Consider the following 18,188-nt stretch of genomic DNA (forward strand, 5'->3'; position numbering starts at 1 on the left):
ATTTCCAATAATATTTTCCGATACGTACCATGTTTCCGTTTCCGGCAACATCTACGACTTGGATAATATTCATATTTCCGATACGATCCATATTTCCGTTTCCGGCAATATCATCGTTTCCGGAGTATTCGTTTCTTGCCTGTGACGATCTTAGCTCCCACTGAAACCAAGATCCGTCGGTTCCGAATATTCATAGATGGAGTATTTAATGCCATTAAATACTTGATCCGTTTACGTACTATTTGTGTGACCCTACGGGTTCAGTCAAGAGTAAGCTGTGGATTAATATCATTAATTCCACTTGAACTGAAGCGGCCTCTAGCTAGGCATTCAGCTCACTTGATCTCACTGAATTATTAACTTGTTAATTAATACTGAACCGCATTTATTAGACTTAACATAGAATGCATACTTGGACCAAGGGCATTATTTCCTTCAGTCTCCCACTTGTCCTTAGGGACAAGTGTGCATTTCCTAATTCCTTTGTCGCTCGATGCTTGCTCTTGAACATAAGGTAAGAGTTGTCATCCTTATTATGTCCAGAGGTGTTCCTCGGTTTCAGAGTTCAACTGATCAAATAAACAGATAATCATAGCCTATGATTCATCCGAGCACGGCCATGCATTTCACAGTTTCTAGCTCTCCGAGTGGCCTTGTACAACTTTTAAGCATCTCATCCCGATTTATGGGAGGACAATCCCAATCTTGCGATCTTGAGATTAGACTTCGTTTGATAGGTGATTACCTGAGCGTTACCTTTATAGCCTCCTTTTACGGTGCGACGGTTGGTCAACGTCAAAGCAACCAGTTCTCAAACAAGTAATCTCAAATCACTCAGGTATTGAGGATTTAGTGTCTAATAATTTAATGAAATTTACTTATGACAGACTTTCATCTCTTACAGTAAAGTTTCATAGGTCTTGTCCGATACTAGTCTTCCCAAAGTAAGTATCTATGCAAATGATTATGACATTGCCATGTCCACATAGTTCAAGAAACAGAACTACTAGTCATCTTGCATTCTAATCGTCTAACGTTTTCTATGCGTCCAATTTTATAGAAAACTCCGATTAGGGACCATTTTCAATCTTTGACATTCAAGTTCACTTGATAGACATTTCTTAGTCACAGGACTGGTCCTGACAGTCTATCTTGAATATATCGTCAAATTGAAGTGACTCATCATTTAATACTAAACCAAGATTAAATGGAATATGAAAATACATTTCATATATGATAAATGTTCAACCCCAATGTTTTACAAGCATGGGCCTCAAACCCATCTTCTAAAACAGTTCATGGAATTCAAAGCTATGCTTGATTTCCAGTGCTACAATGTGAGTGTTGCTTCTCACTTGTTGCATAGGTTTAGTTATCATGCTTTGCCAATCTTAACATCCTTTTCATCGAATGTTCTTTGAGATATGATGATAAGATCTTTTCGAGTTTGTTTATTATGTGATCTAGTCTTTCTTACTACATTAGTGGTTCTACGCATTTTGCAATGAAGAACCATTAAGTTAGCAGACGTTTTTCTTGCTTCAAGAGTGGTTCCACGCATTTTTCAATGAAGAACCATCAAGCCAGCAGATAGGTGATCTACCCAAGTTCAGTGAAGAACTTTAAACAACCCTGTTTTATTGCTTCTTAGGCAATAATTACTTTTACTTCAACTTTATAGGTTGCTAGTGATGCTTTGTTTGGAATTACTTATCCAAGCAGTTCACAGATATGTGGAATACTCTCAACTATATCTTAGAACATAGAAATCATTATTTTAATTTCCCACGCAACAACTCATGGTCTCCAACCCATGTTGCCATTTCAAAACACGATGCTCTATAGCTCGTCCTTGTCAATGGTTAACTCCAAAGGGTCTTGCTTGATCCTTTGCCAGTGTTTATGCGTGTAGCATCAATATTTAGCGTATCTTTATTTCCTTGAATCAAGAACTATTCCTATGTACCTTTTCAAGTACCATAAGTATTCTTGGTCTCAATCTAGTTGATCTTCACTTAGATCAATAGAGATTGGTATATGTTCGTCATGCCTAAAGTCATACGATACGTTTTTGGCGATCCTCATATTATATCATACATGATAAATTCTTTTGCAGAATAATTCCCAATTGAATTCTATTCATGTAACTTTAGCTCATTCAATTTTAGTAGATACTGAATCCAGCTAAATTCTTTGACATATAATATAGGTTAAGAATCTCATTTAGACTCTTTGATGTTTAACTTAGTAAATGCTTATACATAGTTCAAACATTCTTTACTTAGATTTATTCACATGGGTCGAATATCTCCAATGGAGACTTTCGTGTTTGATTTAGTAAATGCCATTACTTAATCTAAAACAATATTATAAGATCTTTGTAAATAGATCTTAATACCCAATATGTACTAAGTTTCGCCATGGTCCATCATTGATGAATAATTTCAAATCTAAGTCATTAGCATTTGAATGTTATTTCACAATAGAGAGATATGTGTGTGATACACATAGGACCAAATAAGTTTTTATGTACTCCCACTAAACTTCTTATACATCTATAAGAATCATGTACATTTTATGAAACTAAAATACTTATTAGCTTCACTAAAATACGGTTCCAACTCCCAATTGCTTGCTTAAATCTGTACTTAGATTTTATAAGCTAGCTTTCTCTTTCAAGCATTTATTTGGATCCACAAATCCTATGACATACCATGTACATAGTTTATTCCAACATTTGATTGAGGAATACGTTTTGTCATCCAATTGCTATATGTACCAATATGCAATCATTGCTTGAATTATAGACTTGAGCATTACGATTATGCATGAGGTTTCAACACAATTTACACCATGAATTTGCTTGTAACCTTTAGCAACTAATCTAGCTTTGTGTGTGAACACAATTCCATGTTTGATGGTTTTTATCCTTAAAACAAACTTGCAACCAATAGGTGTGAACCCATTCTTGCAAATCAACAAAATTTCAATTTTGTCATCAAAACATTGAGTATGTTTTATGGCCTCTAACCATTTAAAACATTTGAGTCTATATATGGCCTCTAACCATTTTAGGGAATCTAGGTTTCGTCATAGCTTTCTTACAAGTCACAAACTCATTAATCTACATGATAATAGTTTGACTGCAAGTTGTAGGTTTCTTCACTATTTAATAGAAGAATCTCATAGCTTCATTGACCTGATCTCTATGTTTCTTCACTATCTAATAGAAGAATCTCATAGTTTCAGTGACTTGAATTCTATGCCTACTTGGGTATAGAACATCAAACAATAGAATATCAATAGCCACTTGAAAGTCCTTTGAATATTCTGTTCTCCTTGAAGCACTTGTAAAGTCTTCTAAGAGATGTTTATTCTTTAAAGCCACTTGTAAAGTCTTTACAGAATAAGTTCGGATTTTCTGAAGCACTTCGAAAAGCCTCCGGAATGTCCGTTTATGTTTGTTGTTCGCCTCGAAGATTTTCGAGGTCTATTTTCTCCCACTTGTCATTTTGGAAACGAATCTCCAAAAGGACATTATTTCAAGCAAACAAACATTATGTTCTCAAAAATTCGTGGTAGAAACAATACCCTTGTGTCTCATTTGAATAAATCACAATGAAACATATATCTAGACTTGGGCCTTAGTTTGTTGAATAACAAACACTAAGCTCCCACTGAGTTTAGCAACTCTTAGATATATATAATTGAAAAGATATCCTGAAATTACTTTTCAATAGCTTTGACGAATTTGGTTTAGTTTGGTGGTAGTTGAGCATTTTGTTTTAGAAATTATAGGAAAAGTCTTTATGATTCATCATTGATCGAATCAAGTACTAATTGACTTCGATCATTCCAACGTAGATATGCCATATCTTATGGAGCTAGATTGTGAAATTACAACACACAATCATTGATGATCATATTTGGTCTTAAGTAATCATCAACATGATCTAACCTAGATCTTTATGATTTCTTGCCGAGTGGATTTTATACTTCTGAATCTTTGAACTAGCCAAACAGATTCAACTTATATCACATTTGAGTAAATAAACCTATATTCACTCAAATCCATGTGAAATAATAAAGTCATAAAACCTTTCTTTAGCTTTGAACTCTATCGTCTAGGCGTTCTAACAATAGTTCATATTCTTTGTTACTTTCAACAAGTAAGACTAGCTTGTCTTAAGTTGATCTAGAAATCAACCAACTTTCAAAAGTCCATCAAAATAGAGCTTATGAATGTTAACTTGTTGATATGGTCTAAGCAATAATGCCAAAGATTTAATGGAACTCAAATCAAGGGTTTGATTTGAACCTAGTAAAGTTCTTTAAAGAGTTGTTTGTTTTAATCAAGCATATTGACTCAACCAGTAATTGACCATTTCATTCAAATAAACAAACAAACAAGCATTGTTTTTGTTCTTCTGAATGTGAGTCTTTCTGTGTTTGAAGCAGAAATTTAGGTATGCTGATTATGGAACAAAATAGCCATTAAGTTCCAGCCTTTGAAAGGACTTAAAACAAACTAGATGACCCTACAACTAATGTAGCATTGCCATGCTTCATTTCCCACTTGTAGGTCATTAGTGTATCCTAGCTTCCATTATTTGAGTTATTACCGAAGTAAGAACCTCAAGCGGTATATGATACCAAGGAAGTTTGATTGCTAGGTCACTTCTCTTTAAACATAAATTTATAGGTAGAAACGGAATCGTAAATTCCTTTCATTTGTTCCTCGTTTTCCTATTTCTTGTACCCTTTCTTATATTCTTAAGAATTGAATTCTTTAGTGTTGACTTTTATACTTTGTTAGACATGTCCAATGTCACCAACAAGGTTCTTTACCATTTTAATTTATGTTGAATATTCTGTTTCAACTAGATGATCTTACCAGAAGCTTCTAAAGTTCTCTAAGCATCGATCTATTCGAATGTCTAGGAACTAGACTCATTCGAGAATTAAATGGAAAAAGGATTTTAGGTTGTTAACCATTGGTAAAGCTGAGCGTTTAAACTCAATGCTTTATGATCTCAAAACCACATTGTATTTTGAATTCACAAGCACCAATCGGTTTGCCATTCGACTTTGATACTCGAAAACAACCATAAAAGTCGATATAAGAAACGTACATTTTAAATTGCTCACTTTCTCTCTTTTCCGTGAATCGTTCTTGGATTCACTACCAATCGAGGAAATTTACTGTTACCTTTCTAAAAGGATTTACTGCAGTGCAAGATATTTAATTATAAACAATAATTAAAACATACATTGAAGCATGCAAAGTCTAAACATTTATCATGAATAATAACTTGAAATTAAAGCAACCATGCAATTCAAACAAGTTATTAGCATTTTATTCGAATTATGTGTTCCGGCAGGTGTGAATAAAATGATTCCAAGATCCTAAAATCATTGAAGAACTAAGCACAGTTTGTCGACTTAATCCTAGAACATCTTAGGTAAGCAAAAGCCTTTTGCTAATAGTCTAGAAACTATTCTTGGTTGATAGGTACGTCTAAGAACTTATTAGGTAAACCTATCGAATTTGCCACGACATAAAAGGACTCCTTACTTATATCGTTGAGTTTTACCAAAACTAACATGTACTTACAATTATTTGTGTACCTTGCCCCTTTAGGACCAATAAGTAACACCTCGCTGAGCGAAAACTATTACTAGATTGATGTAAAGGATATCCAAGCAAGTGTATATTTTGGCATGGCACCTTTTAACTCAATTTTTAAGTTTGGAACTTAAGGCTCTTACTATGTTGGTTAGATTTTAAGTGAACTAAAATCCTTAATCATGCAACATAATCAAGCTTTTGATCTCATGCATTTTAAGACATATTTAAAGCAATAAATAACTTAAAACATGCATAAGATATTTGTGATCTAGTATGGCCCGACTTCATCTTGAAGCTTTGACTTCAAAGTCCGTCTTGAAAATCTCCGTGGGAGGCACCATTTTCTTCAAATAGGATAAGCTATAACTAATTACAACTATTTGATGGTTCGCAGACCATATTTGAATTGAAAAATAACTTTGGTACTTTAGACCAATTACATTCAAATTAATGGTACGCAGACCATATTTTCTATCCTATTTGGGCCATACTAGTCACTTCATAACCTGCAAAACAGTACATATACAATATATACCATTCACCCATTCATTATCATGAATGGCCCACATAGCTGGTTAGTAAAACACATTATGCATCACGTAAACATTTGCAGCAATTAATCAAGGGCACCAATAATCTACCAATTATTCAGTCCTTACTAATTCTAATCAAGTTGTTTTAACCTTAAGGATTTGTAGACCTAATCAAGAGTTTATGACTAAAAAGCGCTCCCACTTAAACCAATAAATTCATATGCTTTACCAATTTTAAACATAAAAATGTATTTCTAGTCCAACCGGAAACATACAAATTTAATTAAAATTTAAAGCTCATATCAATTTATAATTGGATCCAAAAATTTAATTTAATTTCAGTCGTATTTAAATTAATTCATGATTTTAATTTTAGTAAAATAATTAGAATAAATAACATTTATTATAATTATAATATTCAAAATTAAAATCCAAGAAAATAATTCAAATTATTAATTTTAAAATTAATTAAAATTACGTGAACTGAAATTTTCAAATTAAACATTCAAAACGATCTAATCGTAACGCAAACACCCTACGCGTTGCACGCCCATGGACCGTACGCACACAGCCATTGCTGGCCATGTGCGCGCAGCCCATGCGCTCGTCGCATAGCTGCTGCTTCCCTATCGCAAGCCTCCGCACACATTGTGCTCGCTGCGCGCGCCAGCGCTCATCGCACGCGAGCTATCGCTCGCAGTGCGCGCGCGCGACATCGCTCGCTGGGCGCGCGACATCGCTCGCTGGGCGCGCGAGCCATCGCTCGCTGGCGCGAGCCATCGCTCGCTGGCGCGAGCCATCGCTCGCTGGCGCGCGACATCGCTCGCTGGGCGCGCGACATCGCTCGCTGTGCGCGCGAGCCATCGCTCGCTGGCGCGCGACATCGCGCGCTGTGCGCGCGAGTGATGCTGGGCGCAGCGCTCGTGGCACGCGAGCTTGCGCTCGCTGCGCGCGAGGCTGCGCGCTCTTGTGCGAGGCAGCGCGCGCTGTGGCGCAGCTCGCTTGCTGCCCACACGCGACTGCCTTGGCTCGCCCTTCGCCCATGCCCATTCGTTCATTGCTCGTGGCACACGACACAAGGCAGGGCTGCTGCCTTGTGCTCGTGCACTACGCCCTTGCTCATTGCATTCGTGCCGCACGGGCGACGAGCTCCCTTGCTCGTCGTCGCATGCCCGCATTATACAACACCCCTTAAGGGTAACACGAAGCGTCCATTGCTTCGTGCGTGCAAGTTATATGAACGAATCGCATAAAAATTTAAAATTTATATTTAAAATTAATGACAAATTAATAAATATTATTAATTTCATAATTTTAGGGCGAAAAATCGAAAATTTATTATCCAATTGATTTCCGATTGTTATGGATTCAAGTCTAGGTCATAAAAATTTAAAATTTATCGTAAATTTACAATTTTTATGGTGGTTTTTAATCATAGGTTTCTAATTAAATTACAATTAATTATGAAAATCAAATTAATTCTAAATTATTCTAATTTTCAACAAATTAATCATAATTACAAATTAGATTGCATAATTAACAAGACTAGGCATTCAAACTTGTTAAACATATGCAGTAGGTCAATCAAAAATTCAAGATTTATCAACAAGAATCGCAAATATTTAATTTAACATCTTAAATTTACGAAATTTTGCATTCGAAAAACTAAAACCTTCGAAAAGTCATAGTTAGGCTTCGAATTTGAGAATTCTGGGTTCGGCAGAAAAATACTATTTTTGTCAAAATTTTAGAATGCCTTTTACATGCGGAATTGACACAAAAATCACTCAATTCGGATGGGTAACGAAGAAACTGCCGAAAAACTGCGTACGTATAATTAAATAAACGCAATTTGCAATTAATTAACAATTACGAAAATTAATCACCCCTTTTAATTCTTGCAAATTTGTAATATTTAACCATGTTCATGCAATTTAGATTATGAAAATAATAAGGGGCTCGTGATACCACTGTTAGGTTATGATACATATGACATTACATAGATCATGCGGAAACAACCATTAACCCAGGACAACATATTATTTACACATAATCATATAGCATAATATAGATGCATACTCTTTGTTGCGTGCCCTCCCTAGCTGCGCCCGAACCGAACAAGAACAAGTCTTTAGGACTCCAAGTGTCGTCCCTCCGTAGATAGTCCACAGCACGTCCGGATCCGCCTTAAGATTGACCAACTAGAATCGCCCTTAAGGTACTAGAAAATTTCGGCACTTTATGAGCAAGATGTGTGTTTTAATTTTCTCTCAAAAAACTCACTTTTGAATACTTTGAAACTTGTGTATAAATTATGACCCCTAGGCCTTTATTTATAGAGTTATGGAAAAGGAATCGTAATCCTAGTAGGATACGAATTAATTGAAATTAGAATCCTACATGAATTCTATTTAATTAATTTATCCAATTAGGAATAGAAATTTAATCATACACTGACTCTTGTAGATTTAGGAATCACGCATGAGCACAAACTCACACACACACGGCAGCCACAAGGGCTGCCCATGCGCGTGCGAGCAGCAGCCCACGCAGCGCGGCCCACGCAACGGTGGCCTTGGCGCGCGCTGGGCCTGCCTTGTGGTAGGCCTGGGCGCTGCCTTGGCTGGGCTTGTGGCGCGCGCGTGCTTGCTGGGCGATGGCCCGGCTTCGTGCTGGGCCTTCGTCCGGCAGGCCTCGTCCGATGCTAATTCGTACGATACGCTTCCGATTAAATTTCCAGTTCCAGAATTTATTTCCGATACGAACAATATTTAATATTTCCGATTCCGGAATTAATTTCCGTTTCGAACAAATATTTAATATTTCCGTTTCCGGAATTATTTTCCGATTCCGGTAATATTTCCGATTCTGACAATATTTCCGTTTCCGGCAATATTTCCGATTCTGGTAATATTTCCATTTCCAATAATATTTTCCGATACGTACCATGTTTCCGTTTCCGGCAACATCTACGACTTGGATAATATTCATATTTCCGATACGATCCATATTTCCGTTTCCGGCAATATCATCGTTTCCGGAGTATTCATTTCTTGCCTGTGACGATCTTAGCTCCCACTGAAACCAAGATCCGTCGGTTCCGAATATTCATAGATGGAGTATTTAATGCCATTAAATACTTGATCCGTTTACGTACTATTTGTGTGACCCTACGGGTTCAGTCAAGAGTAAGCTGTGGATTAATATCATTAATTTCACTTGAACTGAAGCGGCCTCTAGCTAGGCATTCAGCTCACTTGATCTCACTGAATTATTAACTTGTTAATTAATACTGAACCGCATTTATTAGACTTAACATAGAATGCATACTTGGACCAAGGGCATTATTTCCTTCAGTACCTTACAACTCTCATGTTTCCATTTACATTTCTCTCATGGTAACATTCATTTAGCTTCTTCTTTGGAGATAATGCTTTAAAAGTATCAATGCTGGTGAGGTTACTGTGAGATTAGTGTTTGAGAAAATGATGATTACTTAGTTATTAGTATCTTCTGACTGAATTAGAAGAATTTTTCTGTAAGTCAGTTGTGCTAGTATTTGTAGATTGTTATTTCTGGCGGAATGTATATTCCCTATGTTTTAATTGGTTGGTGTATTTTTTTTCTTCTCCTTTAGGTCATTTTCTACTATATCTTTTTGGTGTGTATATACCGTGAGATTTCCTAAGAATTTTACGAACCCATAGAGGAAAAAGAACCAATAGATGTCAAAGAAAACCTCTGACCCAAATAACTTGAGATTTTCCTTACTCGCCATCAGTTATTCAAGATCTTGTTCAAGGTCTCAAAATCTTGTTCAAGATTCAATATTTTCAGGTTGGATTAATTTTTAACAGGTCTACTAATGGATTTTAGGGCGTATGTCGAGCCTTCCCCCACCATTTCTCCACTGACTGATCGAACACCTGCATTAAAAGAATTAAATGAAGCCAAAGTATAAAGTATCCTTTCAAGTACTTGGCCATATGAAGACGATCCTTGTTTTGATTCTCGGTTTTATCTTCTTTGGAAAAGAGGGTCTGAATATACACATGGTCGTGGGTATGATCATAGCTGTAGCAGAGACGGTGTGGTATGGCAATGCCTCCTCAAAACCTAGAGGCAAAGAGCGCCGCAGCCTGTCGTTGCCTAAGCAGCAAAAGAATGGAGCAGATTCTGCAGAACGAATCAGGTTATGAGGGTTTAACCAATATTTGAACATGAAAGCTCTGAAAATTATCTAAAAGACGCACACCCAAATAACGCGATTGTTGCTATGTTTAGATACCCTAAAAATGAACCTTAGAAATCTTAATTATGAATTCTAAACATATTAAACGTGGAAAGCAAAGCCCTAAGGGGCCAAATAAGAAACGGCTAATTGTAAAGTAAACAAAACTTTTCTCAACTAATTAAACCAAGTTAAATTGTGATTTCCACCAACTCTAATTTGCATCAACTATGGTCTAGCTTCCTAACGCATCACAAAATTACCGGTAAGGGTTAAGACATGAAATCATATTTAGTTCCTAACATACATGGATATGACAAGCTCTTTTTCATTACTTCTCCTTCAGGTTATGATTTGGTGTCTATTGTATGCTTACTCATTTTTCCTTCACTGCTTTTAATTTTAGTTTTCAGTTTGATTGATATATCTTTCTTATGATTATGTCTTTTCTGATCCTTGTAGGAACCATTTGCTCCCAAGAAATACTTCTCAATAGATCGTGTGTTCAGAAATGAAGCCGTCGATAGGACACATCTGGCAGAATTCCATCAGATAGAAGGTAAACGGAGTTATATAGTACTTCTTATTAACTAGTGGAGTGGGCACCTAGCATTGACTGCTTTGACATGGGTTATGATGAGCTTATTTCTTACTCCTATTTCTAAATAATTGGGCACCTGTGAGGCAAACTTTGGCTGCAATTTTCTTGTTGCATATAAATGACTTCATCGGCATACTGCATGATTTTTTTTCACGTTTAGGTAGGTTTGTCTTGTTTCTTCAAGTTTGTTACGGAGTATATAGACACTGGAATGGTCATATTACAAAACTATACCAAGTATAAATTATTCTAAGTATATATGACAGAGACTTTGGATAAAAATTACATTACTGATTTCAATATATTGTTGCAAACTTTATAGTTCATAGAATTCTTACATCAAACTTGCAAAAGAAACGACCACAGATAACTAGAAACAACATAAAAAGGTAGAAGTATGGTTCTTTTCGAACCCAAAAAATGGAATAAATTAATTATACATGACCACTGTCAAAAGAGGACGGTTTCCTTATTTAACTTCTATTTTTGCAGGCCTACGATGATCTTGTATGGAATAGAAAACATACGGGATCTGTTCGGACATAAGGTACTTCAACATTCTATTCTTATGAATATCTAAAACTCCGTAGTATATTAATACAACGTAGTAATCTGTGTGGCATTTCGTTAAACCAATCGAATTTTCTTGTAGGGGAATACAGTTAAAATGAGGCATTTTCGCTCCCAACTTTGAACTAACGAACCTAAGAACTCATTTCAAACTTACTACATGATTCATATGATTAGTTTTAACTTTCCAACACTCAATCCGATTTATTTATGCATATTTGAGACTTGTTTGGTCGTTATAGGTCATATTTAGGCTAAATGAGACATTTTCGCTCCTAACTTTGAAATAAAGAACCTAAAGACTCATTTTAAACACTTTACATGATTAATATGCTTATTTTTAAGTTTCCAAGACTATTTCCAATATATTTATGCACATTTGAAACTTGTTTGGCCATTATAGGTCATATTTAGGCGAAAATGACATTTTCGCTCCCAACTTTAAACTAACGAACCTAAAAACTCATTTCAAACTTACTACATGATTCATATGATTATTTTGAAATTTTCAAGACTCAATCCAATCTATTTATGCACATTTGAGACTTGTTTGGCCGTTATAGTTCATATTTAGGTTAAAATGACATTTTCGCTCACAACTTTGAACTAAGGAACTTAAGAACTGATTTCAAACTTATTACATGATTCATATGATTAGTTTTAAGTTTCCAAGACTCAATTCAATCTATTTATGCACATTTGAGACTTGTTTGGTCGTTATAGGTCATATTTAGGCTAAAATGAGACATTTTCGCTCCTAACCTTGAACTAAAGAACCTAAAGACTCATTTTAAACCCTTTACATGATTAATTTGCTTAGTTTTAAGTTTCCAAGACTCCTTCCAATCTATTTATGCACATTTAAGGCTCATTGGGTCGTTATAGATCATATTTAGACTAAAATGACATTTTCGTTCCCAACTTTGAACTAAAAAACCTAATGACTTATTTCAAACTTATTACATGATTAATATGCTTAGTTTCAAAGTTTTCAATACTCATTCTAATATATTTATGCACATTTAAGGCTCATTGGGTCGTTATAGGTCATATTTAAACTAAAATGACATTTAATCTAATGTTCCCTTCAAATTTTTGTTTTTGTAAGGTCTATACTCTGAGGACTGCGCCTTATGCTAGTGAGGAAATTGATGTAGTTCGTGAGCAATGGGCGAAGTTTTTTACCACCAAGTATTTATTATTGACCTGAGGGCGCTTGATCGAGTTGGTTTAGATGTTATAGAACAATCTTTTATGTTAAAATGTATGCGTACGTTGAAATTGGAACGTAAATATATTTAAATGTATCGGTATGTGCACTTTTGGTTTTGGGATATATACAAAACTCCAGTTGTTGTTTTTATATTTGTTATACAGGTTGCGTTATTCTATTATTGTTTTGACAGGTTTCTATATTTGGTGCAAGGCACTCTAGGTATCCCTGAACAAGATTAGAATTTTCCCACCAAAATTGCTTTTTTGCAGCGTACATATATATTGTACGCTGCAACAAGGGAAAAAAATTTCGCAAAATTCCAGACTTGTTGCAGCGTACAAATAAATGTACGCTGCAAAAAGTTGAGTCTTTTGCAGCGTTCATATATATGTACGCTGTAACAAGCCCAAATTTTTGCCAATTTTTTGGCACTTGTTGCAGCGTACATACATATGTACGCTGCAAAAAACCACTTTTTGCAGCGAACATTGTACGCTGCAACAAGTTCATACTTGTTGCAGGCCCCCCAGTTGCAGCATACGATGTACGCTGCAACAGGGGTCTAAAAGCCCGCTGCAATAAGGGTTTTTTCTACTAGTGATTTCACAGTTTCGGTCCTTGCACAACTTGTGTACAAAAGTCAGATTGTATTTAAATTCTGGAACATGCAGCACATTTTGCAGAGTAATTTCATCATTTAGAACAATTGATCCAGTGTGTGTTACTGGAACTCTGCTCCCATTAGGTATAGTGATGAAGGTGTTGTTGTCTTCTATTGTTTTATAAGCAGAAAATTGTGAAAGATCACAGCAAAAATGGTCTGATGCACCACTATCTAACAACCACTTGGACTTAGAATGAGATAACAAACAAATGTTACCTGCCATCATTGCTGAATTGTGATCCTGAGTAGTTGCTTGTGAAACTGGAACTTGTTGCTGTTTGCCTAACAATTCCATCAGCTGATGATATTGTTCCACAGTGATTGCAGTGTTGGACTCATTCTTAGAAAGTGTTGTATCAACATTAGTACCAAATGACAGTGCAGCTGACTTATTGTCTCTAGAATTCTTGAATCCATGTGGATATCCATGAATTTTGAAACATCTATCAATGTTGTGGCCAGGAATCTGACAATGTGTGCAAAAATAGCTAGAACTTGGTTTTCCTTGCTTGTTGTTGCCAATTGCTTGAGTTTTATAGTTCCTGTTATCCCAATGATCACCTCCAAATCTTCTTTTCTCTGCTGCAAAAGCTACAGATTCTGTAGGGCAAGCACTCTTTGAAACTTCTTGATGCCTCTCTTCTTGAGCAAACAACCTGTATGCCTCTGAAACCTTTGGTAGAGTAGGTGTCATTAGCACATTTCCCCTGATTGTTGCAAACTGTTCTGTCAGCTTCATCATAAATTGCATCACCTGTTTCTCTTGTTGCCTTTGAAAGAACTTCTTAGTGACATTACAGGTGCAATTATTGCAAGTGCAATAAGGCATTGGATGTGCTTCCTCAATTGCATCCCAAATCGACTTAATCTCAGTGAAGAACTCAAACACTGATTTATCTCCTTGATTCAACTCAGCTAATTTCTGCTCTAGTGAATAAACTTGTGTCATTGATGTGAAACCAAACCTATCTTCAAGATCCAGCCATACATCCCTTGCAGATTTCAGAAACATCACACTCTTAGCTAGAGTTTCACTCAGATTTCCTAGAATCATAGAACATACCAGATCATTACATCTCTCCCAAGCCTTGCATTCCAGTGTTCCAAAATCTGGTTTGATGATACTTCCATCAACAAATCCAACCTTATTTTTTGCTGATAATGCAAGCATCATTGATCTTTTCCAACCAGTAAAGCCTTCTCCATTAAATTTGAAGGAAACTAACTGAACAGAATTGGCATCTGATGGATGAATGTAGTATATGCTTGCTGGATTTTGATTTGGAGGAAGAACTGTGTTCCTCAAATCTTCACCAAATTCATTGTTATCAGGCATTTTTCCAGAATTTTGAATCAACAACTTCAAGATTCGAATCAATCAGAAAACAGAAAACAAACTGAAAATCAGAAGCAAAGAACAATTATCAGAACAGCTGATCAGAAGAATTATCAAAACTTTTGTATTTTGATCGAATTTCAGAAGCAATTTTGTGCGGAATTTTTCAGGAAAATGAATGCAGGTATCAAGCCTGCTCTGATACCATGTTAGGATTTGGGGAAAACTTGTATTTAGAATTTTGTATTATTAGATTGATCAAATAAGATTACAGCAATACATTATTTATAGTACACTGACATTCTAGAATGTATTATAGTTTGTTACAATCTCTAACTAACTATTAGTAAAGCTGTTATGCTGACATGATGCTTAGTCAGCAACAGTTAGTTAGGCATAAGGAGCAGCTGTGCTTTACAATATTAGCAGCAATACTACGTTGCATTATATGCATTACAAGCAGCAGCACTAGGATAGCAGTAAAGCATAATCTAACAAAATCTGGTATGATTTCAATTAAATTAAATTTTTATTTTTAATTTTGTCCCATTAAATATAATAATAAGGTCGTGAAATAAGATGAACTAAATTAAATATAACCTTATTGTATATGGTATGTGTAATATGACTGTATTGTATATCGTATGTGTAATCTATGAAGCACGGGTACTTCTTCAGAGTGCCGTTCCCGTACCGGGGACGGGTACGGGACGGGTACGGGACGGGTACGTCGGAAATACGTCCCCTTGACGACTCTTGAATGGTGGGGACGTTGGGTTCAGTAGGGGACGGCTAGGGAGGTTAATGGGGACGTTTTGGGGACGGATTTTAAGCTTTAAGACGTACCCTTCCCTCTCCTTCCTCTCTTTTTCTCAGATCTAAGCCTTACCCAGATAAAATTCAACTTACCCAGAAACGGAGACACTGGATTTTGAAGAATTCAAAGCCCTAGATCTAGAAATCGACGGTAGGGGAAGGCGGGAGAAGAACAACTATATTGGGGCTTTTGTTGTTGAAGAAAAAACGAGTTGATTGCACTCTTTAATTTGCGTTTTCACTGATAATTGACTAGCTAGATAATATGCCATGGCTATGTCTTTGTTCTTCCGGTGAGTTTCTTGATGGTGAATCGGTGAGTGGGAGATTGCATTTCTTTTATCTTTTGTTTAAATAACAGTAATTATCATAAAATGAAAAAGGTAGGAAGTGGGTACCCACGTGTTGTCTACCAGAGTACTATTACCAGTTAAAATATGGAGTAAATAAAAAAAGAAAAGGTGGGAAGTGGTACTGGTACCCACGTGGCCACATATTTTTTTACAAAGTCAACTTTTTTTTTCTACTCCTGTTTATTATTTTTTTTGGTGTTATTCTACTCCTGTTTATTACTCCTTTTAAATATACTTAAGGACGTTAAGGTAATATATGGAGATATAATTTTAACATAGTACTTCGTATTATATAATTTAAGGTAATTTTTTTTTTTTTTTTTTTTTTGCCGAATCCAAGCCGTACCCGTTTTAAAAAAATTTGATTTTGCCGTTTTCTGTCCCCGTATCCGTTCCCGTATCCGTTCCTGTATCCGTATCCGTGCTACCTAGTGTGTAATACAGTTTGATCCGTATATACTTGCCGACTACGGGTCAAATTGCGGGAATTGGAAACATAAGAAATCAACAGAAAACAGCCCATCTTCGAGTGTAAAACACTGTGCCAAATTGTCAATCAAGTTGGGTATTCGCTATATTTTCGGTATGGTTGCCGGATAAACAAAAATGAAAGTAGGGCCTCATGTCTCATGAATTGGATCGGGATACTCAAGTTAAAGGGATTGGCTTAGCCATTTTAGGACATGTATACATTAATAATCGTTGGGTTGTCTCTTTGGTAAGGCTGTGTATTCCAGCGATATGTGTAAGAGATGTGCCACATTGTATAATCTCCTCGACAATTGTAATTATGAGAAAAAACAATCACTTGATTCAATTTGCTATGTATTTGTTAAAGTTAGATTTTGTTGGTAAATGACGTATGACTTTTTATTAATAAATCAACTTTTAGCGTAATAAAGAGGGTTTATCATATACTCCCTCCGTCCCGAAATACTCGACCCGGTTTGACCGGCACAGAGTTTAAGAGACTTGGATTGACTTATTTAATTTAATAGGTAGTAGTTGATAGTGGGGTATTATTTTAATGTAGTTAGTGAGAGGTGGGTTAAGAGGTGGGGTTGGGGGAGAGTAGGGGTTGAATTTTTAATTATTTTTTGTATGGAGTAGGGGTAGGTGGGTTAATAGGGGTGGAGTGAGAAATAATATAATAGTGTTAGAATATATCCATTTTTAGAAACAGGTCAAGTATTAAGGGATGACCCGATAAGAAAAACAGGTCAAGTATTCCGGGACGATTGAGCAATAGAATTGTACTGTATGAACATTGTCCATCGATTATGAAGGGTATTTGAATGAATAAAAATTAAGCATATACGAAGCACTTAATTAATGAGTTGTTGGGCCAATCGGCGATTATCACGGGACAAGAAGGATCAATTAAGGAGGTAATATCGATATCCCTAAAAATCAGGGGAAGCCCAGCGAAATAGATGTGGGGAAGGATAGTAATTAGCAAATTGGGTGAAAAGGACTAAGCTAAAACAAAATTGGTAGTCATTATTAGTCAAGGCATGTCTAATTGTCTATTCTATTCAGTGTTCAGTGTTCACCCATTTCTTTCAATCCCCGTCCGGCCGCCCGAGTTTGTGGTGTTGCTATGTTTTCAAGTCCATAGCTACATGCCACCTACATTATGACGGCTCAACCCACAACTACAACTTATTTGACGACATTATTTGTTTGCTTATTTACCAGTTTTATTAAATGTTTATAAATGACATTTGACCTTACATAAAAGTCAGCAGTAATTGTTTTGTCTTCGAAATAGAATATCAGGTTCATATAACATTCGTCCAAACCAGACAAGTGTTGTAATTGGTTTAACAAAATCAACGAAAAATAGTACGGAATCACATTCTTCTATTGTTATTTCAATTCAAGGTTTCACCCTAGCTCATTAAATAGGTAGTTCAAGCTAGTAAGCTACATTATCTCAATCTCCGAGCACCTTTTCTCGGCACCAGGGTCCAGGGACGAAGAATAAACTTATTATTGTACTTGTTCCAATTATGGATGCGGAATAGTGTTGGGTCCGGTCCGGTCCGATCTTGTGATGATATATTAGCTGTGTCCTGCATATTAAAAGAGTTAACTAGCCTCGAGGATGATCAAGGAATTCCCCTCTGATGCTTAAGTGAGTTCATAGTCCTTACATTCGGGTCTGATGTACCCAACCTGATAGTATCAGGCGGACTGTACCATATCTTACCCTAATGCCGACTGGGACGTTATTTGC

Source organism: Spinacia oleracea, chromosome 5 (genome assembly GCF_020520425.1).
Source record: "Spinacia oleracea cultivar Varoflay chromosome 5, BTI_SOV_V1, whole genome shotgun sequence".
NCBI lineage: Eukaryota > Viridiplantae > Streptophyta > Magnoliopsida > Caryophyllales > Amaranthaceae > Spinacia > Spinacia oleracea.